At 43.1% G+C, this 27,053-nt stretch overlaps 1 protein-coding gene and 1 long non-coding RNA gene across 3 annotated transcripts in view; one reads left to right on the top strand and one right to left on the bottom strand.

Annotated features, from left to right (window-relative positions):
• The window catches only part of HS6ST1 (heparan sulfate 6-O-sulfotransferase 1), a 189,847-nt gene that overhangs the window by 6,159 nt on the left and 156,635 nt on the right, over positions 1 to 27,053 (top strand). The gene's annotated exons all lie outside the window — the stretch shown is intronic.
• LOC309370146 lies at positions 16,302 to 17,704 on the bottom strand. Of its 2 annotated transcripts, none has more exons than XR_014168443.1 (2): positions 17,213 to 17,704; positions 16,302 to 16,639 (listed from the first exon to the last, which is right to left on the bottom strand). It is a non-coding gene; the product is annotated as an uncharacterized lncRNA (long non-coding RNA). The 2 variants fall into 2 exon arrangements; XR_014168444.1 differs by having other exon boundaries at positions 17,224 to 17,704.

Genomic DNA, 27,053 nt, shown 5'->3' with positions numbered 1-27,053 from the left:
ACATAGGCGGTGTATGCACCACAGGCTTAAAGCACATGATTTCCCCCAAAGACTCCTGGGAACTATGGTTTGTTAAAGCTGCTGGGAATTGTCGCTTTGTGAGGTTTTCAGGATTCTTTGGGCAGGAGCCATCTTATAAGCCCAGACAGTGGAAGCCCTGTGCAAGGACTTCGGGGGGGGCTTTCCCTAATAATAATAATAATTTATTTATACCCCGTCCTCCCTGGCCAGATCCAGGCTCAGGGCGGCTAACACCAATAAAATCACAGTAAAAACATAATGGGGGGGGGGAGAAACACCAATTTAAAATACAGGTTAAAATGCAATTTAAAATGCAGCCTCATTTTAAAAGTAGCCGATAAATCAAGACCCATAAGGGGAGGGAAACATAAGGGTCAGACTGAGTCCAAACCAAAGGCCAGGCGGAACAGCTCTGTCTTGCAGGCCCTATGGAAAGATGTCAGGTTCCGCAGGGCCCTAGTCTCTTGTGACAGAGCATTCCACCAAGTCGGGGCCAGTACTGAAAAGGCCCTGGCCCTAGTTGAGACCAATCTAACCACCTTGTGACTTGGGACCTCCAAAATGTTGTCATTTGGTCCTCTGTGGGGCATACCAGGAGAGGCGGTCCCGTAGGTACGTGGGTCCTAGGCCACATAGGGCAACCCCTCTAAAAATTGGCTTGGGATTTGTGCCAGGATAACCCCCAGAACAGTGCATTTCTCTCAGTGCAACTTCAAATTCCATCCCATGTGCTTTAAGTATGTGTACACAGTCATCGAGGAGGATGAAATGTGCCTCACTCAAGTGATAGGTGGATAGCTGTGTTTTATTACTGGTCATTCCGAAAGGAACACCACCATCAAGTAACTACCACGCACAGGATTGTGGTGTTCAATTTGGGATTGAGAGCCACTGAATTCAATGCCACTTACTTCCAAGTAAGTTTAGTTAGCGCCTTTCGCTGCATACAGAAGCAGGCCCCTGTTACATGTTTATTGATGGACAAACTGGTTATTTAGTTGGAGTTGTATAATTAGTCTTTCCCTCTCTTCCCCGTCCATGCAATTATCCTGCTCCACTTCAGGGTAGGGAAGTGGCACTCTGGGTAAGAGTGTGTCAACCCTTTCCTACTCTGAAAATTCCGCCTCCCGAACAAGATACTCATGGCATAGGAGGAGATGGAGACAAACAGCAACCTGGTGTATATTTTGGTTTTGAAGCTTGCAGCCTCTTTAACCTCTTTAATACAAACATCATGTTGGTGTGGAAGGCCTTCTGCAGTCGCTGCTGCACACGGAACTATCACTTTCTTTTTCATATTTCTTTCTACGGTATATCTTTCCTCCCACACCCTCTATTTCTCTGCCTCCTTCTTCCCCAAATTGACTTCTTTTTTTAAATATGAGCTTCATTTGGAGGCTTACTTAATCTCTGTTTTGTGTGCACATTCATGTGAGTGTGTCACTGAACTCTTACCTGCTGAGCTTTTCATTTGACTTTGTCACTGCTTGCAAAACTGTTAGGAACACCCCTCCTGTGACCACAATCTAAAATAATAATGATAAAAAACCCCTCTGCTATCAAGTGGCCTGGTTGATTGTTTCTTAAATTCAGAGAACCTGCCCTCAAGGATCTGTGGAAAAATAGATCTCTCTGTGCCTTTTTCCTTTTCTTTTTCTTTCTCTCTATTTTGGCTTAAATTTCATTTAATAGATCAATGAGATGACTTCTCTAACATCTCTGGCAAGCTATTTTTAGCTTTTTAAGCTTTAAAAGAAACAACAGGGCCCTAATAGTGTGGTGGCTTTTGTTTGCGTGTTGTGTTGTGGACTTTCACAGCTTGGTACCATTTCTTCCTCCCTCGCTGTAGATTCGGCATATCCATTGTGTGCCCATTTGGAAATGCCAGTGGCATCATGCCAAGAGGCAGACTGACTTGAAATGTTTTGCATAAATACATTTGAATTTGGGTGTAAAAAGCTGAGAGCCCATCCTATGCTTCACAATGGCAGAGCAGAGAAACATCTCCCTGACTTGTTCAGATTCTTTGGTGCTAGAGGTCACCCAGAGGGCATTTGGAGGTGGTCCATGACCTTGATGTAGGTAAAATGTAAAAGTAAAGGACCCCTGGACAGTTCAGTCAAAGGCGACTATGGGGTGCTGCGCTCATCTCGCTTCAGGCCGAGGGAGACGGCGTTTGTCCACAGATAGCTTTATGGGTCATGTGGCCAGCATGACTAAACCACTACTGGTACACGCAGGACCGTGACAAGTGCCAGAGCACACAGAAACGCCGTTTACTTCCCGCCGCAGTGGTACCTATTTATCTACTTGCTCTGGTGTGCTTTCGAACTGCTAGGTTGGCAGAAGCTGGGACAGAGCAATGGGAGCTCACCCCGTCATGCAGATTCGAACCACCGACCTTCTGATTGGCAAACCCAAGAGGCTCAGTGGTTTAGACCACTGCGCCACTCGCATCCCTTGATATAACATCTAGCTAGTCCTACAAACATGTATTCTCTGTTCTCTGGAATGCTTTCCCCATTCAACTCCACCTGGCACCTTCATTGACTTATTTTTGGCACCAGGTAAAGACTTCACATTTCCCCTAGGCCTTTGATGGACCAAGCTCATTCAGTGCACTGCCAAAGCTTACTATGGCTGTTATGGGGTGGGGAGTTGGGGGGTTGGTATGTTATATGAATGATTTTTCCTAGGGTATAATGTTCTTACATTTATGCTTTTAAATGTAAGTCGCTTGGATACCTTTTAGGTAACAAGCAACTAATAAGTTTAATTAAGTATATCATATCACATTGTATCAAATCATTCCTGCCATATACTGAGGAACACCATTGTCCCATCTAGGTCAGTGTGGTTTAATGCCTGGCAGTAGTCCTCCAGAGATTCTGTCAAAGACAGATCTTTCCCAGTGCCCCTTCAACCCATCTGCTGCTGCCTCTATCCGCCCACAGAATTGCCTGCTGCCATTTCACCAGCCGGCGAAATACCACGGCCACCATGACTGACAAGCCCCTCCCAACCTGCCACCTGAGGCAATGAGCTCATTTTAGCCAACCCTATCTTGATGCCTGCATGTCTTTATTGCCTTCCTAAGATTGAGGTACCGGTGACCTGGACAGCCCTTTGGGATTATCACCCCTAAAGGCAGCAGTTGTTCTAGGTGCATCCGATATGTGCGTGAACACAACTGCGCACTTCGCACCTAACCCTGAAGTGGCCTGATAACACCATAAAAAGCAGTGGGGCTGGGGCGGAACGGTGCGTTTGCAGGTGAATGTGTGTTGCGATTATATTAGGGCTGCCATACGTCTGGATCTCAGGCAAGTAAATCAAAAAATCACTTTTTTGGCATTTTTTGTTAAAAAATAACCCCAACGATTTTTGGAATGTCCTGGCAAGCCGGAACGTAACGCCCACGTAAATTGGTCACTACCTGTACTTTGCTCTTAGGCAGTGACTGCATAGATGGCTTGCCAGTTCTTCATTAAATGAAGTATTTAGGTGGGTTCCTGAGAAAGCTTTTAGAATAGCACAGTATGTAAACTCCTAATATATACACCAACTTAGGCTGCCGTCTGCATACACGAACCTCCCAGTAAGCCCCACTGAAAACAAGGGGGCTGAATTCTGCGTAAATATGCACTGTTTACTTGCACTGTTAAGAGTTATCTCTCACATGTTCCCTAAGAGCTCTTAAGGGCACTTCCTATAAACAAAAGGTAAAATCCTTTGCAAGGATGGAATAATGTCAGGAGCTTACATGGTTAGAGTTGTTTTCCTATGGGGGAATGGCCAAGACTAGGGCTGATTCAAAGGTTCAACCTCCTCCAGAGGGACAAAGACTCCTCCCAGGAGAAGAAGGGCTTGAAAACAGCTCTCTGTGTGAATGTTGCTTTTTGAACGGAGAGTCCATACTGGCACCAACAATTTCACGAATACGCGGAGCTGATCCCAAGACTTCTTTGGAGCTTGGTGTTCAATCGGCAGGCCACTTTCCAAACATTATGCTCACCATTTGGAGTGCTGCCATCAAAAGTGCTTTTTACGGCGCTCCCTTCCCAGGAGAGCTTTAATGTTTAATGTTGTGTAGCACATAGTGTATAGCAGGGGTGGGAAATTCTAGCCCATGAGCCTGCTATACACCCCCCTGAACTGTGAGGCCATTTCGACCAAGCCATGCCCACCTCTCCTATACCTGATGCTATATATGACGTCAGGTGTTCAGCTGGTAAAAACCTGGCACTGGCAAAAGGGAGTTTGCAGGCGCCCTCTGCAAAGCGCCCCGCAAGATGGCACTTTGAAAGGGACCCTGCAAGATCCCTGTGGGCAAAGATGGTCATGTGATGTCATTGTGATGTCAGGTGGGTGGCCAGATCAGGCCTCCACATCCCTATAGAGGCCTGGGCTTGAATTTTTGTTCAGCCATGGAGCTCCCTAGGTGCCCCTGGACAATGGCGTAGCGTGGGTTGTCAGCACCCGGGGCAAGGCAAGTAATTTGCGCCCCCTAACCAGTGGAGTTGCGCCCCCTAACCCGTGGATTTGCGCCCCCTAACCCGTGGATTTGCGTCCCCTAACCCCCAGATGTTGCGCCCGGTGCGGCCGGCCCCCCCTGCACCCGTCACGCTACGCCACTGCCCCTGGACCTGTCTCCTAGCTCAGCTCATTCCCCATCATTAGGGAAATTATTGCATGCTGCCTTCATCAGCTGCAGGAGAAGGTGTGGTGATTTTTTTTTTTTTAATGTAAGAAATATGTGTGTGTGTGTGTAATATCTGTAAGCTACTTGGTATAAATTTCTATGGGTTTTAACTTATAGGAGGTGGAATGATTTTCTGTGTTTCTGCTGCTTCCGAAGACAATTGAGCACAGCAGTTCTCTTCTTTGTGAACTTCTTTGCTTTCCTGCTTTTAATTTCTTGTCGGGATACTTTACTTCTGAGTAAACATGTATAGGACTACACTGTCCCTGATTTTCCTCGTCACTTGTGAAACCAGCCTTAACTTGCTTACACTATAGCTATTCATGTTTGTAAGCAGAGTAGACATTGTTGCTATGACTTTTGTCTTCTTTTAATGCTCCCTCCATTGGCAATAACATCCAATTTCTTATAGGAAAATCATTTGTAAAGCAAACAGCATTTTAATTCAAGTTATTTAATTCAATTTATTTGTTGCTCTCTCCAACTGAAGAAGCTTCAAAGAAACTACGACTGGAAAAATATAAGAAAATACACATCAGAGAGATCATTTTATTATCATGTATTTTCAATTTTAAAATAATGTGTGCTAACACTAAAATGTTAATCAGCACATAATCAGTTACAAATAATAAAATATCCTTTCACACCCACAAATCAAATCAGCGACTGTAATAAGTTGTTTTATTATCTTTCTATTGCAGGAATCGGAATTTCTTCTTTTAACTGGTGTACTGTAGTGTCTTAGAGACTGAGGGCAGATTCACATCATACATTTCAAGCAAGTGACTTCTCACATTATCTTGGGATCTGTAATTTCCCCCTCACAGAGCTACAATTCCCAGCATCCTCAACAAACTTCAGTTTCCAGGATTTCCTGGGAGAAGACATGTACTCCATATGTCTGGTGTGAATCTGCCCTGAGTTATGAATCGAGAATTCACCAGCCTAGATCTCAGAACTGCCATGAACTTACCAAGCAGCCTTAGGAAAGATGTTGCGTCTCAGCCTCAGTCCCCTCGTCTAGTGAATAATAATAATAATACAGACTTTAATTGCATGGTCTCTGTAAGGATAACAGCTAGATGATGCAGGTGAAACACTTTGAAATGCTTGAAAGCGCTATACAAATGTATTCTTACTGCCTCTTGGGGGCCTACTTGAAAAATGTGTGTCACGTTAGTCTTTTGGAAACCTGCTCCCTTAGATCATAATCAAAGCAATGTTCAAATCCCTTTTCCGTGGAGGATATTTTTTATAAAGCTTAACTACATGAGATGTTCCTTTTCCCTAGAAATGGTTGTGGGGCTCTTCTCGTCTTGTTCTTAATTGAAAGGTGCTTTGCTTTTCACAACCAAGTATCTCAGAGCATATTCTTTAGAGCTTCTGCTCGGTAACTGTTTCCTCTGGGACCACGGAGCGTTACGAAGTGCTCGCCGGTACCCTTAAGGGAATTATGATCAGAAGCAATAATGCAGCGAGGCTTTGGAAGGTGGATGGAAGAGACAAGCAACTTTTGAAGACAAACCCTGCAGGGTGTTCTCAAAATCCAGAGCCGGCAGGTGAGAATGGATGGGAGACTTATGTCTAGCCACACATGAGATCTCTTTATTTTATTCTTTATTCATGGTATTCTTATACCACCCAATAACAGAAAGTTCCTTGGGAAGCTTGCAGGAAATAAGTATAGAAACAGCTTAAATACAAAATAAAACTTAAACTCATGTGCAACATAAATCCAACCAGAGAAACAGAAAGCAGCATAAACCCAAATTTAAAAATAAAGATTAAATAAAAAGGTCTGCACCTGACACTGAGAAGACTGTCTTAGACAAACCTCTCTGGGGCTATAACTTTGTGGTAGATCATCTGCTTTGCATGTAGAAGGTACCTGGTTCAGTCCCTGGCATCTGCAGCTATAGCTGGGAAAGGCTTGTGCCAGGAATTCTGAAGAGCTGCTTGCCAGTCAGTGTAAACAATTCTGAGCCAGATAGATCAATGCTCTAACTCAGTATAAGGCAGCTTACTATGTTCCTGTGAATATAGGAATTGGGATGCCACTACTGAAAAGGCCCTGTCTGTGGTGGTTCCCTGCCCCCACTTCATTTGGCAGTTTCTTTGTCTTACATTCCTTTTAATCACAGCCACTTCATTTCTGCCAGAATTGTTGACTTTACACAGGCATCTGAAATACACCTAAATTTACCCAGCTCAGCTCTGTTTTACCTTGAGTTAATGCTAAGTTCATCTTAACAGCTGAGAACCTCTTTTTAAAAAGCAATTCTTTGCAATTGCCTGCCATCTTTAAGAAGAAAACGGTGATTTGCAATTAGTGATTTTTATGCTAACACCACAGCATGTTGCATAACTCTTCTCTACCTTATGAACCAGTGATTCTTGGTGATGCTTTGCCATGGATTACATCACCAGCATTTTCTTTAGTGCATTTTGAGAGTTTAAAAACCTCTCTTTCTTTTTCTGCAAGCTTTTAACAGTGCAAACACCAAGAGATATTGATATTCTCTTTTTAGAAAAAGTGCTTGCATTAGCAAACAGCCCATGTACGTATGTTAACTGATGATGGAAGTAATGTGAGCTTCAACATAGTCACAAAAATGCTCTTCAGATAAATGCATGGCGTGTCCCCATTTCCTCCTGCTCTGGTCAGACACGCATAAATGAAGCTCCAGAAATGATCTCCCATTTAGGTACTGGCCATTCTGAGAGATAGAATGGAGTCAAACACTTTGAGAACCTTCTTAAGAGCTATATAATTTTTGGTGTTTTACTCAGCACCAGAAAGTTTTGAATTCTCCCTGCTTCCCTGGATCATAAATGCCATGGTGGAATCTCATTCTGCATCCTGAAATTGATGATCAATACAAATTAGACTTGATCGTCTTAAAGTAGAGGTTGCCAACATGGTGCCTATGTGCCCACCAAGGGATTTTCCACAGTGTCTCTGCCCCCACAGCTGAAATTAGGCCTGAAAAAAGCATTCTGTTGTAGCCAGTACAATAGGTTGTGTTGTCAACTTGAATTCTGTATGTGTGTGTGTTTGGTGCCATTTGCAAATGTGTCCCCTGATCCAAAAAGATTGGTGACCCCAGTCTTAAGATATTGCTATAGAATGAGTTTTTGTGGCTGTTCTTCAGTGTCTGCTTCAATGAATATCATCTTCAATGGGAAATGGTCCCACATAGATGGAACCCCTGAGTGAGATTTGCATGCATCTTGTATTTTATTTTCATCTCTAAGTGCTTTTGATCTCAGCCATCTACCATCAACAACTTTCCTGCTCCAACCATACCTTGTAAATCAAGTATTGGTTGAGGGGGTGGCTCTTGTCTATGGTCCATTTTTCCTTTCAGCAGTGATTACTGTTAGGATATCAATGACAGCATTGACAGTATTGGGGTAAGAGGGTGGGAGGGAGATCAATGTTGCATTGCTGAGACAAATTGCAGTAGATTGCTGACTCGTCCATTCTTAACTGTCTTCTGCTTTTCCTAATGGAGACACTGGACAGACTAGGAGTAGAAGCATTAAAGTACAATCATAAGCAGTCAACAGTTTCTCCTGTTAACACACTTGAAATCAGAAAAGACAGGATTAATTTTCTGCTTTCCCCCTCCACTCGCTGGACTTTTAAAGCTTCCTTTAAAGAGGCTTTGCCAAAGTAAAGTGGCATACACAAGTTGTGTTGCTGTGCAAGAAAAAAGAATAAACGGCTTTTATCCTGTCTAATGCTGTAGCTGTCTGCTGAAATGAATAACTGTCTCAAAGAAAACATGCTCCGTGCCCCTTTGCCAAAAGCTATAGCGTGCCCACTTCCAGAAACTTCTGGAATTTTGGGGGGTAGCCTGCAAAAAGCTCTCTTTCCAACTAAATGGCCGACTCATGGAGTTTCTTGCACTCTGACATTGACTGTTAGGCGAGAATGGATTTTGTAGCCAATGAGAGTGGGTTTCCTCGTTCTAAGTGTGATGGACCATAATAAGCAAGTCAGGTAAGTTCTTGCGTGCAAGTAATACATTACCAATCTGACTTTGTTTTGATTTTTTGGTGATACACAGATAATGAATAATATTTGGCAGATCTGCAACACGCGCTGGCCAACACAAGGGCCGGCATCTGAAATTAGATAAAAGCAGCACAATGCATGTAGCAGCATGGGAGAAAGGAGGCTAAGCAATATGAGGATGTGCTTTCTGTCTCTGCCAAAGACTGTGAGCAATCTCACAGACCATATCACTGCATGATGGACCAGTTTCAAACCCAATAAACTAAACAAGAGGTAGGCAGCACTGATCTGTATCTGACCTATCAAGGCTCTCTCTGGCTCATGCAGCACAAATCATTTGATGTAATTTCAGTGTTTGTATTGTTTTCTACCTCCCAAGAGGAATCACAAAGCTGCTAACAATAGCTTACTGGAAAGAATCCAGTAATCATGAAAAGCCACAACACAACTGGTAAATGTAATACAACATTCATAAAATGTTACGGCTTGAACCTTAAGTTGACAACTCCCCCTCCAGCTATAGCCCTCCACATGCCAATTACAAAGGTTGCCCATTTTCTAGGAGTAGCTTTTCAGGGGGTTGTGGGGGGAAAGGAGAGGTGGGAAAGACATTGTGTTCATGGGACAAATGGTGGGATCTAATAAATCCCTACAATAGAGGCATTTCAATAAAATAAGAGGTTCTCCTGCATCATGGTGGGACTAGGTGGCCTTTGTATCCTCCACGTCTCTAATGGAACACAATATTTATTCTTAATTATTGTTTACATTTATTAGTTGTCTGTTAACTTAGTCCTCAAGGGGACCAACTATATGTGGTTAACAAAAATTGGAATACAAATAAAACAACATCAAATCAGATATAATGCATTAGCCCCAAAATGATACAAATATTTTAAAAGTACAACCAATAGCTTCATCCAAATATATACACTCTTATGACCCCTACCTAGTTTACTGAGGCTATAATCCTATAAACACTAATTTAGAAGCCCCGGTCATGTGCATAGGGTTGCATGATTGCATTGTGAGACTTTAATCCTCTGCAAACTTCCCTGGGAATAAGTCCCACGAGAAACAGTGGGATCTACTGCCAAGTAAACATGCAGAGGAACTGTTAAGAAGCTGCTTAGTTTTCCCCTAATCTCTAGATTTCAGGAATGGGAGAGGAGGGCTGGAGCAAGACTGGATTCAAGCCAGATGTTGAGTACCATAGAGGCAGACATTCAACAGAACTCTGGGTTGTCCTAGTACCTCCCACTCTGCTGGGGAGACAGAGAATTGACAGAATCTTGTGAAAGAGTCTTATCCAGCTGTCATCTGCAATTTCCTCAGATGTGCACAGTGGCACACTTTGACTCTATGAAACTCTTTGTGCTGTTGAAGTTGACAGTTCTCTTGTTCCTAACTGAGCGCAGGTTGGGTGGGGATTGTGGAAGAGAGGGGGGCACGGTGAGTCCTTTTCTCGCCCCCATGATTCTCTTTGGAAATGTGTTGCTAACTGACTTGATTTTGCTGCGTTCTGTAAGTACATTGCAGAAATTGGTAATCGTTCCTTTCAACCAAGTCATACTCAAAGTTGACCCACTGAAATAATGGACTTAAAATCTATGGGCTTACTCTGAGTGTTGCTTAGTTGGGTACAACCCATAGAGTTCAGCAAATCACAGAATGCCAGAACTGCTTGTGAGACATGGTTTAGACTTTTCCCGCTCATCCCTTGGATTTATTCTCCCTCCCTAGGGATTTGCTGAACCCCACAGCCATCCATGTTCCAGATGAGTTTTGTAGGATGGGAATCTGCTTATTTGATCTAAGAGGCAATGGGAGGTGAGAAGTGCCTTGCAGATGGTTAGCAACTTTTAACACTCCCAGCATTAATCTTTCAACCTCCATTTAAAAGTTTCCCTGACTTCTTGCCTCTCCCCCCTCAAAAAAATACCCAACACCACCGAGTAATTTGTCTTAATGAATTTGTCTCATTCATTTAGATTTTTGTCTCTTCTGCTTTTATCTCTGCTGAGAAAAAATAGGAGTAAACCCACCCAGTGCTTTCCCACAAGGACTTGGAGGTGTGGTTTAAAAAGAACTACAGAGAATGAACTTCTATATGGAGTTCAAAGGAAATCTTAACAACAAGGCCTTTGTTTCAATTTGCATCCTGAACTTTGGTATAAAATACTGTACTTCCTGGCTCTGTAGTTTTGGCGTTGGCCATTAGTCACGTTTAAGTAGATTATGAGCGGAAAGAGAGGAAAAATAAAAGCCTAATAATAAATGAAGACTATTGCACAAACCACATCAGTACTGGTTTGCTTGCACATAACGCTATGAGAATGTGCGTCATTTTCTACAGAAGTCCACAAGAATGCTGAGCTGGTCTAAGCAATATTTGATGTTAAAGAGGTTCTTTGTCCATGTAAAGAATGAGCAAGGATGCTATGCACGGTCCTCTAGTGCTAGTCTGTTCAGAAGGTCCTGGAGGATGCATCTTACCAACCAAGGTCTTAAGTCTTCCTCTTTTGTAGACAATGCATTAAGGAAATCAGAGGATGTGGTATAAAGGCAGAGAAAGCTGCAGTTCCTGTCTCTTCAGTTTTCTGGAATCAGCTTGGGGCAAAAGTGTCTCTAGCTCAACCATCTTCTCCCTGGCTGAAGCTCTGGTATGGGGAAGTGCAAAACAAGTGTTTGCTGTCCTAAGGTTACATTCTATGAGCCATGTATGTGTCAGATCTGGCAAATAATTTTTTCTCAGCGTTTTTTTTTAAACGAGTCTCTTTCGGCAGAAAGGAAGAGAATTAATCAAATTTGACTGATAAATTTTTATTTTAAATGTGTGTTTCCTGGAGAGGGGTGGTATCCTGTACGAGTTGAGATTCCTGCATTGCAAGGGGTTGTACTAGATAGCCCTCAGGGTCCCTTCCAACTTAAAAAACTAACCTTAAGGGTGATGGGATCGATACCACTGCAGTTTAAATAGCTTTTGTTTGCATATTGAAGCCATGACTGCCTTAACAAGAAGGCAAGGGAACACATCCTTCTGAAGTCTTTCCCCACTGAAACACCACTGTGGTTGGGAGAGCCAAAGCGAGGAGGTACCCCCCCCCCCAAAAAAAAACCTCATAAATTTTTCCAGTTTCTCTCTCTCTGCTTGTTTGACATAAAACTTAACACAGTTCTAGATTCCCCTGGCACTCTGTTGTGAGAGAGTTGTCCACCTTGGCTTTGTCTTACTCAAAAGAAACTGGCTGCATTGCACTTCTATAACCTTTGGGTTTTAGAGAGGAACAGAGCGTGGGGGGTGGGATTTTTTTTTTAAATACATTTTGCAAACTTATTGCAAGCCAGGCAGATTTTGTGATGCATGACAGCAGTTGCCTCTTGATGAGCCCAGGGCATATGTGCAATTGCATTTTGCCAGTTTTGTGATTTGGGAAAGCACCCACGGGATCATTAGTATTAGCACATCTCAAACAGAAATGGGCCACTTCCTTACAGCAACAGCACAGAGATTTTCTTGAAAAACACCAGTGCAAGGATTGGCTTGGTTCAGGCTTATTTTCAATTACATCTCTCTCTTCCTGTTGATCATTTAAAATACAAAAATAACCTCTTACCGTGGATAAAATAGATTTTGGTTGGGACAGAATTTTTATTTCCCTCGAAGCCAATCTGCTGATTGGTTTCTTGGGAGAGAAAGAAGCTGAACTCTCTGGTAGTATTTTGAATGCAAGTTGCTTCCTGTTACTATTCTTAAGAACTGGGTTTGTAACCAGACCAGGCACCCATTTCATATGCTTTCAAAGCACTACCGATTTCCAGAGCAAGATTGTTTTTTGCCCCTGCCCCCCCTCCTCCAGTTGTTCACACTAACAAAATAAAAAACTGCAGACACAGGCCCAAGTCTTATAAATACAGTCGGACAGGCAGAGAAGATGGAATTTGGTTGGTTGGCATTCAGCCAGCAAAGCTAACTAACCCTACTGTAGGATTTGCAGCGCTCACGCACACAAAAAAGAGGGGGGGGGGGATTTGGTTTCAGTATCTTTGCAGAGCAACCCATCTGTAGCTAACTGTTTGCATTTTATATACTGTACTCTTGAAGAAGGAAAACACACAAAGCCTTTAGGTCTGGTCCTAGTTGATGACCCTCAGATGGAGACCTCACAGAGCTGGGGCTTGTTGTGTCTGGTCCTTCTGTTCCAGCAGATGAAGTGTCTCAGTTTTTGAAACCTGGATTGTACATTGAGGTCAGGGAATAAAATAAAGGATTCTCACCTCCTTTCCCACTCCTGTCACATTTTGTTGTTCCAGTATAAAACCCTTTCCAAAAACCAAGTGATACTTTTCATGACTACTCCAGAAGATGTTGTTTCTCTCCCGCTCTCTCCCTCTCTCTTTCACACACACACACACACACACACACACACACAGAGAGAGAGAGAGAGAGAGAGAGAGAGAGAGAGAGAGAGAGAGAGAGAGAGAGTGTTTAATTATGAAGAATGCAGGATGGATAAAATTGATTTAAAAATATATTTTAAAAAATGAAGTCACATTTTATATTAAGTGACTTAAAAGACTTGATTGAAAATGAAATCTGAATTGAATAAAAACATAATGAATTCTACACTTATCTTTTGCAACTGAATAGAATTAACACCTGCTTTCCTATGCAACAGGACAAAAATGGAGAACATGTTTTATTTGTGAGGTCAAGTACTGTAAATATGTTACAACAGGTCTCTTATTGTGCAGCATTATTGCAAACTATAAATATTTATGACTATAACAAAACAGCTTGAGCATTTATTTTCTTTTTCATAGCTTACTAACTTTACTTGAGCACTTAGGCCATAGTTCAGTATGCTGTGTGGCCCCTGCATTCTATCTTAGTTCCCTTTTCTAAAAGAGACTGTCCTCTGTTTTTCAGCATCCGTCAAATCCTGAGAGCAGTTCAGTAGGTTTACCAAAAGTAAAGATTTCTTTTTCTCCTATGCACAGTGTGTCTTGGGGATGGGAGGTGCTGATGGAGCAGTAGTAAAGTGAACAGCAGTTGGCAGATGCCATAGTTTTCCTGTGAGTATCTCAATTCAGACTTCATGCCAAAACATAGTTGAGAATGCTTAACTTAGAATTTGGCAGATGTCTAAATGGATGGACCATGATTTGCGATCAGCCAGAAATCCAGAAACCAGTGTGTGAAGCAGGTTTGCAAACTGCCCTGAGACCTCTGCGTATAGGGCGGTACGTATATAAATTCAAATAATAATAATAGTTTGGCTGAATTGAGAAACCATATTTACCATAGTCACTGTGCCTCAGAAATGCACAGAAACAAACCAAACCCAGCAGCTGCATATATGTCTGGCTTTTCTGCTTTCAAGGACACTTAAGCTGAATCTAAATGTTTGTTTCCAAACAGGAAGTCCTAAATACTTAGTGTAATGTTATCTTAATTCCTGGTAGCTGATCCAGGCCATTTCCAGCCCCCAAGTGACTTTTAGTGACCTGCAATCCACACTGCCCAAATTTGGCTGCATTTTGTCAAGGTTTTAGAGAGGCTTAGGAAACGGAAGAAGCATGGCCTTCTTTCACCTCAGAGCTGGGCTGGTGTAGGAGGAGACAGTGCTACCTCACTGCTGCTATGGGAAACAAACATTGCATTATTGTCCCTCTAGGGAAGTACTGGGGCAGGAGGAGACCCTCCTTCACTGGTGTTGCCCTAGAGAAGCTCCCCCCCCCACCCCTGCCTCCCCTGCTCTCTGTGTATGTCTGTTTGCTTGTCTGTTTCCCGCCTCACTATGGATGTGGATATGGATTTTCATACCACTTGTCTGTGTCCATCCCTTCTGCAGAATGCATGCATGTGTGAGTGTGCATCTGCTTGTGAAATGAGCCCAGGTTGGCATGCCAACCCTCAACATGGTCCTTCAGCCGAAAACCGACAAAACCCCAAAGAGATAGCCACCTCTGCCTTATGGCAAACTTTCATATAATTCCACATTTACCAAAATGACTACCAGTCTTGCTCTTGGCTCAATTCAAGTGTGGCAATCTGATGTGCCCGTTGGGGCGCTGCATCTATGGCATACAATGCTTAGCATCTCCCAACTCGACTGCTTTACTTGGTGGTGGGCAATTCTCCAAGAGCCTCTGCTTGTGCAGATTCGGCGCAACTCCATAAAACCACCAAATTTGTCAGAAGTGCAGAATTCAAATGTAATGATTAGAGACGGGCTATCAGGGCCACGGTTTTCCCAGCTATGGTTTTCCCAGTAGTGATGTATGGAAGTGAGAGCTGGACCATAAAGTAGGCTGATCGCCGAATAATTGATGCTTTTGAATTATGGTGCTGGATCAGACTTTTGAGAGTCCCATGGACTGCAAGAAGATCAAACGTATCCATTCTTAAGGAAATCAGCCCTGAGTGCTCACTGGAAGGACAGATCGTGAAGTTGAGGCTCTAATACTTTGGCCACCTCATGAGAAGAGAAGACTCCCTGGAAAAGACCCTGATGTTGGCAAGGATTGAGGGCACAAGGAGAAGGGGACGACAGAGTTCGAGATGGTTGGATAGTGTTCTCAAAGCTACAAACATGAGTTTGACCAAACTGCGGGAGGCAGTGGAGGACAGAAGTGCCTGGTGTGCTCTGGTCCATGGGGTCATGAAGAGTCGGACACGACTAAACGACTAAACAACAACACATCAGGACCATTGTGCACTCAGTAGCTTCATGGTGGCCTACAGCCCGTTTGTTTTGTCTGCTTCCCCCTCCTCTATTTCTGTGTCTGCTGAAGGCATTCCAGTGTAGATAAGCAGAGGGCAGGGCCATTCTTTCTCTAGCATGTGCTGGCTCTGCTCTTGCGTTCATTGTGCGCCCCTTGAAATTCCATGGCGCCCAGCCTCCTATATTAATCCCTTTTCCTATCTGCCGTCTTTAAGATGCAATAAGGAGTTTGACTGCCTTGTGCCAAACAGAGTGGCACAGCTGCCACCCACTTACTTGATTGTCTTTGGAAGCTGTGCCCAACAAGAATTTTGTGCTACTCAGTTATCAGTGCCAGTGTGCTGTAAATGTGCAGGAAATATATTTTCATCTCTTTGTCATAAAAATAAAACTAAGTGCATTATCTCTTTTGTATAGAATATGCAACCAAAATGTTTTGGGTTGTTTTTTTTTTTTAAATGGGACTTCACTGGTTTTACCATCAATTGCTGGTTTTGCAGTCCTTTTGCCACTCCCTGAGAAATTTGACCAGTGAGGCTAACAGGAGCAGGCCTTAGTTAGAGCCTGGAGGCATGTCTTACTCTAAACATCAGTCTGTTTGCTTATTGCCACTGGCTCAAAATTACCATAATCACCCTAGGCTAATATCCGAAGGGTTAATATTTGCTTTTGCTTCCCAGAAGAGCTGATCTCTGCAAAGTGTGCAATGAGATGAGGGAAACATTTGTACTCTGCTATCTTGGTGACAAACACCCGAGGGTTGTCAAAGTAATGATGGCTTTCCCAATTGGGATGAGATTGAATAAAGAAAGATTCATTCATGCTGATCTTTCTGTTGCTGTTCTAGGTGCTGTATGACTTTACATTTTATTTTTATTGCTGCTTTTATTTCTTATTTCTTACATCATTCAAAGCAGAGAGTCACCCAAAGATTCTTTTTTAGAGTGGGTGAGCAGAAACTCACTGGTGAGGACAGGATTTCTCTTTCCTTTCTACATCAGGCAAATGTTTTAATGTTCCAATTAGAAGCAGCCTCTTAAAATGGCCATGTAAAGTTGGAGACTGTATGTTACTTTCATAGGCACTTTTCGTAACACCACAGGCTTTGAGTTGTTTTATCTTGATGTGTATTGTGTCTCTCCTCACAGCTCTAGGAAAATAGCAATGCTCTTAATCAAACCTAAAGATAAAGATAAAATATTGAATAAATGTCATTAAAATTGTATACATCTAATCCACTTATTTTTGACATCTTTATCCTGCCTTTCTTTCTGAAGGGCAGCTAGCAAAAGATGCAAAATACCAAAGTACAAAATGATGGCCGTAACAATGGCGAAAAATGGTTCCATAATGGCTTATCAGTGAAAGCCAAAAGCCAAGCCAGACAAAAAGAACTTGAAGTGCTTCTAGAAAGTTATCCTCCGTGAGAAACGGAATTCCACAGCTGGGAAGCCTCTTCTGAGAGGGCCTTGTATGTGAAGCTTCATTATTTGATCACGCTACACAGAATAAGGTAGCAGCCTTTGGTTGCTCTTGGCAAGTGCACTAGACTACAATAGGTGAGGTTATCTGCTAACAATACTGGGCCCACGCTGTTTAGGACAGGTGCCAGTCTTTTATTGCCCACGCTGGCTGATGAATAGTTTCAGGTCCCTATTTAAGGTGTTGGTTTTCATCTAGAAAGCCCTACATGACCTTACATCTAATGGAACACCCCTTCCCAGATGTACCTACGAATACCTTCAGATCACCTGTGAAGACTCTTCTCTGTATACAGTAGCTCCTCAATCTGAAGGGTGGCCACAATAGTGGGTGGCTGAAAGACGGCCTTTTTGTTGGTCCTTCCTTGATCTCATCTGCACTATACATTTAAAGCAGTATCATACCAATTTAAACAGGGTTCTGAGAGTGTTTAGGAAAGCCCTAACAGCTGGGACTGGTAGGTCTGTGAGGGAAAGGGGGTCACCTAACAACTCTCAGCATCCTTAACAAAATACAATTCCCAGGATCCTTATGGAATGCTCTCTCTATGGAAACTTGCCTAGCACCCAAGTTGTTGCCTTTTTTGGTGCCCTGCTAGGACTTCTTTGTTCTCCCAGGCTTTCAACAATTCTGTAGTATCCATGTGAATATTTGATAGCAGTTTCAGTTCTGTGCTGGAAAAACTAAACTGGCAAGAAAACACCATCAACCAAGCGATCACTAGTTTACCATTTCAACAGACTTGCCCATCAGTGAAGCAATCAGAGACACAGCACTGACTGGATGTCAATATCAAGAGTCAATGTCTTAAGCAAAGATACTTATCTCAATTCATTTGCAATGTGGAAACAGCAGCACTTCCTCTGTATTGTCTGGGCTATAAACAGGTTGCAAATACATTGTACAGCACTTAGGAGTGCCCTGATTTTGCTCAGGGCTTCTGAGCATGGCCATCATGTAATCAGAGCTTGGAAAGAAAACATTTGCAAACTTTCAAAAAGCCCATGAAGACCTAGACGGTTTGAATGCTCCTTGTTTTGGTTTAAGATATTGACTCTTGATATTGACTTCCAGCCAGTGCTCATTCCCTCTTGATTTTAGAAACTTAACTGCGGTTTTGCATGAACAACCCAGATCTTAGGTTCCCGTATTGACTTTGGACCAGCTAATAATATTGAACTGCCTAAATCAAGGGAACACAATTTGCATGTTGATAGGAAACAGTAGCAAAATTGTGCAGAGAATTATCGCAAGTCAGCTCAGCCAATGGTCAGGGATGATGGGAGTTGTAGTCCAAGAACACCCAGGGACCCAAGTTTGAAGAAGACTGTAGGTGATCCCTTTAACTGGAGATGCTGGGTATTGAATGTGGAAACTTTTGCATGTGCTTATGATGGTCTGTCACTGTAAAGGAGAAGGATCTTGCTGTTATCTGACTGTCGAGGTAGTAGCTAAGTTTGATTTGGTATGGAAAGATATATCTACACTGTTTTCTCCCCTCTAATTTTTCCCTTCTTTATGGTGCCTTGAGCTTCTGTTTGTCAGCTTCTAAACAACAGAATAAATGGGTGATTTAAAAGCTATTTCACAGTTGCTCTTACAAGTTTGTGAGTAGCTGTACTGAAATTGATCAGATTCTTGTTAATTTTACTTTGTTTTGGGAAATCTGTTTGGTGGAGCTGCAATTTTGTTATGGTTGCCGGTGTAATCTCAGGCCTTGTTGTGAGCAGAAATCAATTTCATGTAATTTCATGACGGGGGTTAAAGGCTCCCAGGCAGTGGAAGTGATTGCAACATCAAGGTGCAGCGACAATCGGCCTGCGGTTGATAATAGCGCACCAGACTCCGTAAACAAATGCCACGGCACAACAACAGCCATTAGTTCAAATCTTGAACTTGGCCTGGGAGACGTTGTTTGGAACAATTTAAGCTTGGCTTTCCTCTTTGAATATTTGTGCATTATACATAATTATCCCACCTTCCACTCTCCATGAACCCAAGGCTGCATGCAATAAAATAAAATAGCATCCTGTTTCTCAAAATGCAACTGTTTAAATGAGAACAGCTTTTAAAAACACCAGCCAGCACAAAAAAGTACTAATAACAGAATCTTGAAGCTGTGAGCAGCCCAGAGACCACACACCTTAAGAAACCGGACCCCAGTAATTATGTTATTGGATGTAATTGTGCTCATTTGCATAGGGCTTGTGCTAGCATTCGGTTATTATAGCTTGGCCTTTACATGACTCCGTTTTCTCTCTACACCTCTCTTTTAAAACCTGCTGCAAATTATTGTGGCAAAGTAGAAGTGTGTTAAGGGCACCCTTGGAGAGGAGGTGGGTGGGGAGAGATATTCTTAATCTCCTTGTCTGGCTCCTCATTGGCCCATTAAAGGCATAAGAGCTTGAAGCCTCAAGTATGATACACTGCAAAGTTTTCCTGCACAATCCCCATTGAAATGAATGATAGAGGGGCAGCTATGTTAATCTGCTGCAGTAAGACCAACAAAGAGTCCCGTGGCACCTTAAAGGCTCACACGTTTTATAGTGGTTTTAGCTTTCATGGACCAGAGCCCCACTGTGTTATAAATTCCAGGACTCCTTGGAATTTCTCTTTAAACGAATAGGAGCTAACCAAGGGAGCTGCCACAATGAAGAATATGGGGCAGAGGGATTTTCTTCTACAGTAGCAAGAGTACACTGGGCAACAGGTTAGGCATTTAATCTTTCTTTAAACTTGTGTAGAATTTGGAGGGCAAGCATCTTTGCATTTTTCAGCGTTTCCACTTCCAGTTGGTGGGTGTCATTTTCAGGCTCAGCTTAAACGGTTTATTAATAACAGTTGCTAAAAATCTCAGCTGGTTATTTTAGGAATGATGTGTAGGAAACATTTAGTGTGTCTCAATTTGTTCCTTCTTAAAATAAGGTGTGTGTGTGTGTGTGTGTGTGAAGCTGGGTTGGAGAGAGATTTGGGGGAAGGAAATGCCTTGAAATCTGAAGGAAGCAAGAAAAGAGGGAGATGTTGTTTTGAGTTGATAATGTGGATGTTGTTTTGAGTTGATAATGTGGGGACCTTCTTCCATCCTTTGCACCAGATGTTCCCAGACCTTGGGTAATGTGGAAGCAACTAATGTCTCTTCAGCTATTTTTCTTAGCAACTGTTACCAGGAAGGCCTGAACAATTTAAGAGGAATTGCAAGGACTTTAAATCATAACATTTAAGGCAACTCGTAGAAGTGCAGTCAAAATACCATTAGCTGTTCGAACGGAGAAGATGGGAGCCGGAAGAGGAAGTCGGTGGACCAGAGCCATAATTGCTCCAAGATAAATTTCAAGAGCAGGCTCTGAGATGACATTCCTCAAATAAAATCAAGGGTGACTCATGTTTGTTCGGATTAAGAGTAAAACCAAATACATGAGACTATATTGACAAATATCCCAGATTTTTTGGGCTGGATTTTTGAAAACTATTTTGCAAGCCTCCTGGGGGAAAGCCTGTGCAAACATGCTTAAGTGGGGAAAACACGATACAAAGATCCAAGTGATGTCAAAAGTTTATACAGATCTTAAAATGTCAGGCTAAAATAAAAAACCCCAATGTTTCCCCACCACCACCTTAGAGTTGGTTCTTATTCAAGTGTGCTTTCAGCTTTTCTTGTCAGGTTTAAGGAATACTTTGGGGCAATTTCATTCTCTTCTTTTTCAGGGATATCCACCCCCACCCTCCCGGAAGCATTTATTTCCCCCCCGATCTGATTCTCCTGATCAGTTGCACAAAACTCCATAGCACTAGCCACCATTTTAAGCTTGTCCATGTCTGTCTTGTGTTCCATCCTGAGATTCATGGCCCCGTTAGCTGTTTTTAAAATGGCTGTTATTTGTGAGGAGAGAGAGTTGGGGTTTTCTTCTAAAGGTTGCAGGGCTGCAGCCTAATCAACCAGCAGTGCTTTTCTAATTTTCATTATGTATTCTTCAGAATCATAGTCCTCTCCCTGCAGTGCTGTCATTACCTGCTGCGTGCCGTGTCAGTTTCACCTGCTGGTCAGGTCAGTCTCTTCCAATAGAGATTCATCAGGTGACGTGTGCATGTGTGTGCATGTGTGTGTATGTGTAATACTGTTTGCTGAAAACTTTCCTATGTCACCAGGCTTACAATAAAAGAAAAAAAGTTTTTCTTTCACGGTTAGCCACTGATCTGTGATTCTGGTTTTCACATGGTTTTTACTGAAATTTTACTGAAATCTGACCTATAAGTAGGGTTGCCATATTTCAAAAAGAAAAACCAGGACACCCCAAAGGTTGTTGAGCTTTTTTTAACAATAAAATTACAGTGGTGCCCCGCAAGACGAATGCCTCGCAAGACGAAAAACACGCTAGACGAAAGGGTTTTCCGTTTTGGAGGCGCTTCGCAAAACGAATTTCCCTATGGGGTTGCTTCACAAGACGAAAAAATCTTGCGTCCCCCGGCGGGTTTTTTTTGCTTTTTTTGCCCTTTTCCTAAGCCGCTAAGCCGCTTATCAGCTGTTCCGCTGATAAGCCGCTTAACAGCTGATCGCTGGAAGCCGCTTGACAGCTCTAGCACTAATCCGCTAAGCTGTCAATGGGCTTGCTTCGCAAGATGAAAAAAACCGCTAGACGAAGAGAATCGCGGAACGGATTAATTTCGTCTTGCGAGGCACCACTGTAAATAATGTGTGAAATAGCCCTCAAGTGTTTCCTCGTGTCCTGTCCTGTACAGCCCACGCTGGCATCATAGTACCTCCAGATCTTTGTGCAGAATATCTTTCTCCTCCCAGTGCTATTAGTGTCACTGACAAAGGGAAACAATAATGCTATGTACCTTTTGGAAACAAAACAGATATATTCAATATTTTGTAGAATCTTGCCTGATTCTGTATGCTCTCAAAACAACCTCGTCTTTTGTTTTTTTTCCTGGAGGGAAGGAAACCTTTTTTCATCATTAACATCCACTCTGAACCTATATTCAGTACCTTATTAGGAACTAGGCTTTAATGTTATGGAATTTAAATAACAACATATTTTGGATGTTTCCCTCAAGATCAAGAGAGGTGAAATACAATAAGGGGAAATGCAATTAGGCCTTCGTTTCTTGTTTTAACATCTCGGGAAATATGGCTTATCTTCTTCCTCAATATTGTTGGCACTGTTATTGAAAGGGCCTTCAACAGAGGGAGAAAAACAAGAGCGTTGTTTGCAGGATGATTACTTTCCCAAACATGGGGGAAACGTTTTCAAAGCGTCTGATTACATTTCAGTCTTTGCTTATTCTCTGACCCATCCTGGCTGCCTTCATCGCAGACACCGCCCCCCCTCCCAGGTAAGGGTATTTTGAGACAAGCTTGCCTCTGTGAGCAGTTCTTTTTTTGAAAACTTGCTATGAAGTCTTTGGTGTTCAGCTGATTTTGCCAATATGGCGATCACCTTTCAAAGCCGGTTCCATGTAGATGAAAATGCATAAATGGGATAAGTGGTGGCCCACAAATATTGCTTAACTCATCTGCCAGCCTCTTTCAAAGCAAGTTCAGGGAAAGCCTTCTCAGTGGTGGCACCCTAGCTTTGGAATTCTCTTCCCTCTGAAATACAGGTGGCACAGACTTGACTGGGTTTTCTTCATCAGCTGGAGTGCTGGGGTTGGACCTGAGGGTCAGAGTGGATATCATCTATCTACTTTGTTTTCTTAGGTGACTGTGTTGTGTACGCAGTTCTGTTTTTAATTGTAACCTCCTGTGGAATTACCGGTACATTTGCAATGAAGAGTGGGTAGGAAATATGATAATTAACCACTTCCCCCATCTTTCTCCAAGTCCTCTGGCACCTACAGGCAGCTTGGGAGAAAGGAAGGCATTTATGCCGGGACTATAGAGAAACGAATAAGCAGGGAGAGAGCGCCCTGCAGATGCTTCACCACAAACACCCTTTGACCCTACCTCTCTGGCTGCTCTCCAGGGCAGAGACACAAGAAACAGGTTGGCTGGTTGACATTCTCTTGCTCACCAAGATTTGTATAAGACAAGAAACAGTGCAAGACAACTCCTGCTGTTTTCCATCTTCTCCAAAGGGCAAATCAAGTGAGAGCTCAGGAGATGGGATTTATGCTTCCTTGATTGTCCTTCTCACCAGGGGAACACTTGGAGAGTTGGTGAATGGATTTGTGGATGCCTGCTGATAACTGGTTTTCAGATATTGCAAGTATATGCCGCACCATGTGAACTGCAAGGGCTGTCGTTTTTTCTGATATCATTGGGTGAAACACATTAAACGTTGCACCAGTTTATGCTCTGTGTGGATGATGGCTCACTGAATTATCCAGAATTAGCCTACTTTGGGACCTAGTCTTCCAGAAGTCTACATCACTGTGCAGTACAAATTGGAAATATCCCAGTAGATGGTGCTCAAGAATGTGCGTCATTGTTTATTGGCTCTGTGTGACTATTAACATTTGTTGCCTGTACACAGGCATTCATTCATGCATGATCATTATGTACAGCACGGTATGAATGCAGGTGCTTCTGTCATCAAATCACTGAGCTGAACTATCATGTTCTGGGAGAAAAATTTTGCTGCTGGGAGCTTGGCCAGCAAATGGGAGCATGCCCAGATGCATGTCTGGGAGATCCATTCCATTTGTTGGTTCAAGAGGCAGCTAGTTACTACGGTCAGGAAGATGAGCAGGGGACCAATAACCAGGAAGGTAAGTAGTACAGCAGAACCACAAGCACAGGCAAGGCAGGAATTGAGATGAGAGGAACATGGTGAGGCAGATGGAATAGGGAACAGGGGAGTCCTAATGAGGACAGATGGACATAAACACAGTGCAGCAGGGGATTGGGCCTGACCCAAACCCTTCGAGGCTGTAGGCTGATTGGGGAGTCAGCCAATTAGGTTTCAGAAAGGGCAACTCTCCTGTTTCCTTACTGAATGTTATAGCCAGATCTCAGGGCAGTTAGTCGTAGGTGAAAGCAAAGCTGCAAGTATCCAGTAAAACACCGACAGCCACCAATATTGTAAAAATAGGCTTCTAGGGGATTTCTGTGTTAACACAGATAACCTTTTTTTAATAGGTGTGGCTTGGGATCTTGTGATTGCTATTGAGACGGAGCCATGATTGCAATGTCTGCTGGGTAGAACTTGTATAGCAGCTCACATTCTGGGCATAGATTTTGGTACTGGACAAAATAGGGGGTGATGTTTGGGTGGGAGTCCATAGATCACCACTTTGATGAAACTGGAGTTAAAGCTCTAATCCAAGGGTTGCCAACCTGGTGCTCTCCAGATGTTATGGACTATTGGCAATGTTTGCTGGGACTGAAGGCCATTACAGTCCATAGGAGGGCAGCAGGCTGTCTGCTCCTTACATGGCATCTACAAGGGTGGAAGGCCAGTTAGAAAGGTCCACTCCTGAAGGCAAATAAATGTGGATGAGACCCAGAGGCGTTACAGGAATATTTGTCTGTCTCTCTCTGCTATTCTGTCACGGGCCTAGAAGAAAATGGGGAGCAGTTGACAAAATAGTTCATAGACTCCCTCTAGTAACAGCACAGACACCTTCTTCCATTCCTGGGAAGCTAGAGTCAGTTATGAATAACACATGATTTAGAAATAATTTGTAGACTTCTTCTTTGGTGGCAGTGGAAAGAAACGTTCTTCTTTCTCTCACCACTGTTCCCATGCATTCTCATTCTGCAGAGCTTTTCTTAGTGGTGAGAAGGCCAAAGGTTGCCCATCCCTGGTATAAAGGACTGATGCCAGCTGTCCTTAAAGAGGCAGTGGTCAAACTGTTGTTATTGAAGCCTTCCCTTGAAACCAGGTGTCTGCAAACTGGATGCCAGTTTTTAATGGACTATCTTCACCTAGGTGATTGAGCAGGTGGCTGCTTATGAGCTCCAGGTGCTCTTAGACAAAGAGCTTGGTTCCAACCAGGATTAGAGCTGGACACTGCCTTGGTCTGCACACAGCCACTGCCAAGGGACAGAGGGTGTAGCCCTGTTGATGATCTCTCAATGCTGTCCACCAAAGCATCCTTCTGAACCACTTAAATAGGTCAGTAGTAAGAGGTACTGCTTTGCAGTAGATTTGTTTCTATGTTGGCAGAAGTTTCCAGAGAATGGTGCTGAGACAGTCCTTATTTTACCAGCAGGAATTGTCCTGTAAGGTTCCTCAGGGTTATATATTGTCTCCCCTTATTATTAACATCTACATGAAATTGTTGGGAGAGGTTATTCAAGGGTGCAGAGCACAGTGCCCTCAGTAAGCTGGTAACACATTGCCGTATTTCTCCTTTCCTTTCTGCAGTGTGACAGGAGTCTTCCACGAATGACTGCTTGAGATCAATAATGGACTAGATGAGGGTGAATAAATTGAAACATAATCCTGACAAGATTGATTATTGTGGGTGGGCCCAGTGGTATTGATGGGGTCAGACTCCTTCTTAGGGAACAAGCTTATAGCTCAGAAGTTCTTAGGCACCCAGTGCCAAGGGTAGTTGGAGTGTGGGGGGGGGTGCTGTGTTCAGCCACCCAGCTTTTTGCTATTCCACTTTCTGTAGGCTGAAAACTTGTCTACTGCTGTGTATGCTCTGTTGACTATTATTTTTTACCTGACTACTGTAATGTGCAATATGTGGGACTGCCCTTGAAACTGTAGAATATGGCAATGCAGCTGTTAGCTGAAGCAAACCAGGTCTTTGGACCTGCACTGGCTACAGGCTTGACTACCTACCAGTTACAAGGTGCTGATTTTGACTTTGAAGCCTTAAATGGCCTGGGTCTTGGCTCTCTTACAGAGCACATTTTCCTAAATGAACCTCTGTATGAATTAAGACCAGCAGTGAAGTTAGGTAGCAAGAGGGTGCTTCTCAGTAGGGACCCTGTAGTATGAGTCTCTCAGCAGAGCAGAGCTTTCCAAACTTTTCAAGTTGGTAACACACTTTTTAGCCATGCATCATTTCGCAACACAGTAATTGAGTTTTACTAGCAAATCAGAGGATAACTAACCCCCTTCCAGCCCTGAAAGGAGCATGGGGAGTGTTCGTGTGACACACCTACACACTACAGCTGACACAGCAACGTGTCACAACGCACAGTTTGGAAAGCTCTGCCATAGAGAGGTGCATCAGGCTATTTTTGCCAAGTTTAGGAGATTAATTTTCTTTTTCTTTTTTAAAGGTGATTTCTTTGTCAGACTTTTATGGTTTTGATTTCACTTTGCCTTCTATCTCAAAGTTGCTGCTTTTTTCCAGATCACCTTAGGTTTTAAGTTGTTTTGATAGGGTTTTAAATTTTTTGCCTTAATTTTCTTGTGCCAAGGACTGATCTTGGTGGAAAGGTAACCTATCAATTTAGATTTAATAATTAAATTCCCAGATTTGGGTCTTAGTGAGCCTCTGGGGAAGTTTGGCAACAAAGGGGGGGTGGAACCACCAAGAGTCCTCTGTGGGTCTCAGCTGTCATGTGTTTGGCTCATGCTATTAAGAGGCTGCTCTTGACTGACTGGGGAGAGGCAATCATTAGGTGTATTAGGCTTCAGCCATTTGGGGCTTTTCTAGGCAAAATTCGAAGGCAGCTTCGTGGAAGAGGGCATTATATTGGTCTAACCTTGAGCTTGTTGGCAGTTGCTACTGTTGAATCAGTGAGAAAAACGGTTGTGGGCTTCCCACCGATTGGAAGATAGCACTCAGTACCATTTGTGGCCTAGAGCAGGGTTAGTCAATGTGGTGCCCTCCCAAACTTCCGTCAGCCTCAGCCAGCATGGGCAATGGTCAGGGAAAGTGGATATTATGTAGTCCAACAATATCTGCAGGCACTATGTTGCCTGTCTCAGGTCTAGAAAATAGCAAGAGTTGTCAATTACCTCAGACCTGAATGCCCAAGGAAGCTGAATGCTCTCAGTGACAGTGAAAGGCATTTTTGCCCAGCACTATTACTTCAGTACTGCCTGGATTCAGTTCCATGCAAACGCTCAGTCCCACCATGGCCAGATGCTCAAGGTGTAAAACCAAGGTAAAGTGAAAAGAATGAAAGCCTGAATGTTATCCACATATTGAGAGAGTCAGTCTTCATTTTGCTTTATCCAAGAAGGCC

This window comes from Podarcis melisellensis (genome assembly GCF_964234715.1).
Source record: "Podarcis melisellensis genome assembly, chromosome: 5".
Lineage (NCBI taxonomy): Eukaryota > Metazoa > Chordata > Lepidosauria > Squamata > Lacertidae > Podarcis > Podarcis melisellensis.
Note: the sequence above shows the minus strand (reverse complement) of the source record. Positions and strands in the feature narration are given on the sequence as shown.